At 37.7% G+C, this 4798-nt stretch overlaps 1 protein-coding gene across 1 annotated transcript in view; it reads left to right on the forward strand.

Annotated features, from left to right (window-relative positions):
- The first annotated feature begins 2715 nt into the window (after positions 1-2715).
- LOC106881078 (cadherin-like and PC-esterase domain-containing protein 1) overlaps positions 2716-4798 on the forward strand; it is a 174928-nt gene continuing 172845 nt past the window's right edge. Inside the window, exon 1 of the mRNA XM_014931294.2 lies at positions 2716-3246. The gene's annotated coding sequence lies outside the window, so the exon portion shown is untranslated. The remainder of the gene's footprint in view (positions 3247-4798) is intronic.

Consider the following 4798-nt stretch of genomic DNA (forward strand, 5'->3'; position numbering starts at 1 on the left):
ATATATATATATATATATATATATATATACACATACACGAAGACTTCTTCAGATTCCATCTACTAAATCCACTCATAAGTCTTTGGTCGGCCTGAGGCTATAGTAGAAGACACTTGCCCAAGGTGCCACGCAGTGGGAATGAACATATGTGTGTATGTTTGTGTGTCTGTGTTTGTTCCCCCACCCCAACCGATGTTAGGGTGACAACCGATGTTAGGGTGTTTACGTCTCCATAACTTAGCGATTCTGCAAAAGAGACCGATAGAATAAGTACTAGGCTTACAAAGAATAAGTCGTGGGGTCGATTTGTTCGGCTAAAGGCGGTACTCCAGCACGGCCGCAGTCAAATGACATGAAACAAATAAAAAAATAAAAGAATACACACACACATAAACACACGCACGCACACATAAACACACGCACGCACACACACACACACACACACACACACACATATACATAAGCTAACTAGCTAGCTAGCTAGCTAGCTAGCTAGATAGATAGATACGACAGTCTTCTTTCAGTTTCTTTCGACTAAATCCACTCACAAGGCTTTGGTCGGCCCGAGGCTATAGTAGAAGACACTCGCCCAAGGTGCCATGCAGTGGGACTGAATCCAGAACTATGTCGTTGGGAAGCCAGCTTCTTACCACACAGCCTGCCGCAGCATGGCCCCAGTCTAATGACTGAAATAAGTAAAACAAGAAAAAAAGGTATCTATGTGTGTGTGTATTGTGTAGTTTTTGGCCAGTATAGGCCATGTCTAACTTAATAGCACCAGCTGGTGAAGTCTTTTAGTCATATATGGGGCACCATGGCCCACTCTAACAAAGAGTTATTGTTGGAGACATATCCGGGTGTGGAAGGTTGGTCCGGGATTTTTTGAAGAAATTTGTCCAGTGAACATTTGAATCTTATGGGATCCGTTTCCGTTTTGACTTATTTCGATATGGTATTATAGAAAGCTGGATCAGTTAGGTACAGTAATTGTGACGTAATGTTGCTATGTGTACCGAGTTCGATTTTTGTAGAGGGCGGATAAGATAAGGAAGGCACGCTGAACAACTTCGTCCGATAGAACATTGCCACCTGCCTGGCCTTTGAATTGAGGTTTTCGCAACCACTTTATTTCATTAACGATTTGCCATGAAGGCATTACAAAGAGAAGACGAGCAAGGACAGACAAACATAAAGGGTGTAGTAGCTGCTATTTAGCGATTAAATACAAAAATATAATACAAAAGTATAATTAATATATTACTAGTTTTCTTATTCGGCGTTGCTCATTACGATTTGTAATGGCTGCTTTGAAGGACAGACATCCGACCACCAGGGTGGACCCCTTGCTTGTTCCTCCCTTTTCTGGCTTTCACTTACCTGGAGTCAGATACTCCCAGCTTTCTCGCCACAGGCTTCTACCTTCTCATGAATCTCTCTCGTGACAGGCACCCCTTCTCTAGCCTGATCTTACTCCTGAGGTGGTAACTAAAGAAGTTAACCAACACCTGGCCAGAACCACTTACTTGGTCTTTAGGTGCCTCTGGGAGAGTCCCGGACTACTGACCCGAACATAATTTGATCACTTTGTCCCTCTTGTCCCAGGAAAAGTAATGATAATAATAATCCTTTCTACTATAGGCACAAGACCCTGATTTTCTGGGGAGGAGGATAGTCGATCACATCGACCCCAATACTCAACAGGTACTTAATTTATCGATCCCGAAAGGATGAAAGGCAAAGTCAACATCGGTGGAATTTGAGCTTGGAACATAAAGAGTCGATAGAAATGTTGCTAAGCATTTTGTCCCGCGCGCAAACTATTCTTCCAACTCACCGCCTTTATTTTGTCCAGCGTACTAACGATCCGGCTAATAATAATTCTTTCTAATTTGAGGGCAGGGAACAAGTTGAATAAATCGAACCCAGTACTTGACAAGTACTTATTTTATTGTTCCCCGAACCAATGAAAAGTAAAGTTGAACTTGACGGGATTTGAACTCAGAACGTAGAACGTTAACATGTTTTCCAATGCTAATATCGATCCTGCTAGCTTATAAAATTAAATTCTTAAAAAAAAACAAAAAAAAAACAAAGGTAGGTGAAAGTGGGATTGACTTGAAGCAAGAATCGAAACCGGCGCACTAAGCCCCTCTCTTTTACCACCACCTTGCTCGTTTGACTCAAGTGAAGCTCCCCTCTTGCTTTATGCGGTATGAAGGAATTGGGGTATGGCAAGTGTCAATCTCATATCCTAAACACTTAGCTAATTTGTTACGTTAATCCATTAGGGGGTAGCGTTATATAGTTTGTTTATACGTTTGTTTATTCTTCATGTTGTATTTCTGTAGTAGTAGTAGAAGTAGTAGTTGTAGTAATAGTAGTAGTAGCAGCAGCAGCAACTAATTTTTTTTAATGATTTCGATCAAGAATCCACGCATCTTCTTTTCTTATTTCTGTTTTTCTTTTTGCCTTCTCTTAATGTATTTTATGCTTGGTTTAGTATATTTACTTTTAATCTGCCCCTTCTCCACTTTCTATACAACCAACATCATCTTCATCATCACCTCTCACACTCTCCCGATATCTCTTTTTATGCCTCTCTCTCTTTCTCTCTCTCTCACTATCTATCTATCCATCTCTCCTCTGCACGTGGTTTGCTTCGGCTGGCTGACAGACAGACATACAGACACCATCGCTACGGAAACACCTACAGGGGTAGAAGGCAGCGGGAAGCTGACTCTTATACGCTTTAGAACATAAAAAAAAAATAATAATAAATAATAATAATAATAATAATAATATGAGGTGGTAGCGGTAATGGTAGTGATTGCTGCGATGGTGTCAGTGACGGAGATGGCGGTGGTAGCAGAGTAACAGTAGTAGTAGTAGTAGTAGTAGTAGTAGTAGTAGTAGTAGTAGTCGTTGGAGTAGCGGCAACGATGGTGGTGCTGGAAATGGTTGGTAGTTGCGAGGTAAAGACGAAAAACAAGTGAAAAGAGAGAGAGAGAGAAAAAAAGAAATAAAGAATAAAAAAAATAGCAGCAAGCAGCAACAAACAAATAAAAAAGGATGTAGAAATACAAAAATATCAATAAAACAATACCAAGAGGAGCTTGGCAGAGTTTTTCGCTAACAAGTTCCTCTCAGTGTGTCAGTTATAAGTGACAGGAGAACGACATACAAGTTGTATAAACTTCGACAATTGGGACTAAGCTTAGTCAACGTAAAACGAAGAAACAATTTCATGTAAGATATTATTAATAATTCTTTATTAATTAATAGTAATTATTAATGTTTATTGGTTTCATTATTTTAGTACTGACTGTTTGTTTTGTTTTTCTTTTCTTTTTTTCTATATATTGCTCTGTTTACAAGTTGTGTTTCTTTCTATGGTGTATTTTCTTGTCTACTTTCTACAGTCTCATATCAAACCACCGATATACATATAATGTTGCATTCATTCATTTCTTCGTTCCATCATCGGATCTGTTCATTCATTTAATGTTTCATGCACGAGCGCATGCTCTCGTTCTCTCACTCATGCACACACGCGCATACATACAAATAAAACTGTGTTTCTATATTAATATGCATATTCATATATACATGCAAAATACACAAACGCACCTATATATAGGGATGCGTGTGTATAGGTACGTGTGTATAGGTGTGTGCGTGTATAGGTGTGTGTGTGTATGTGTGTAAATATATATAGGTATGTGTGTGTGTACATATAGATAGATAGATGTATATATATATATATAATATATATATATATATATATATATAAAGGTGTGTGTGTGTATATATAAATATATAGATGTGTGTGTATATAAATATATAGATGTGTATATATATATATATATATATATATAGGTGTGTATATATATATATAAATATATAGGTGTGTATATATATATATATATGTGTGTGTGTATATATATATATATATATGTGTGTATATATATATGTGTATGTATATATGTATATATATATAGGTGTGTTTGTGTATATATGTGTGTATACATATCTGTATATGTGTATACATATCTGTGAGTGTATGTGTATATGCGTATGTGTGTGTGTGTATATGTGCGCTCGCGTATATAAGTGTATGTTTATGTGGAGGCATGCGGCTCAGTGGTTAAAGTGTTTGACTTATCGTAGGATTGTGGTTTCGATTCCTAGACCAGGTGACGCGTTGTGTTCTTTGAGCTAAACACTTCATTTCACATTGTTCCAGTCCACTCAGCTGGCAAAAATGAGTCATCCTGTGACAGACAGGTGTTCCGTCCAGATGGGGAATTTTATACGCTATAGAAACTGAGAAACCGACCCTTATGAGTCTATAGGATTCAAGGAAGAAAACTTATCATTTATCCTATGAATAAGATATATAGGTTTATTCTTTTCTTTTATTTCTTCTAGTCATTTGACTGCGGCCATGCTGGAGCACTGCCTTTAGTCGAACAAATCAACCCCACGATTTATTCTTTGTAAGCCTAGTACTTATTCTATCGGCCCCTTTTGCCGAACTGCTAAGTTACGGGGACGTAAACACACCAACATTGGTTGTGAAGCGATGGTGGGGGAATAAATACAGATAGACAAACATATATATATAATTATTGCGGCTTTTTTTCAACAAATTTTATTCAACAAAAACAATAACAACATGTAACAAAAACATCTTTAAATGATTATTCCGGACCATATTCACCATCAACTTCAATTACTGCTTCCCATTTGCTTGGCAGACGATCAGACCGTCATTTAAAGATGTTTCTGTTAAATATTG

This window comes from Octopus bimaculoides, chromosome 2 (assembly GCF_001194135.2).
Source record: "Octopus bimaculoides isolate UCB-OBI-ISO-001 chromosome 2, ASM119413v2, whole genome shotgun sequence".
In the NCBI taxonomy this organism is placed as follows: Eukaryota; Metazoa; Mollusca; class Cephalopoda; order Octopoda; family Octopodidae; genus Octopus; species Octopus bimaculoides.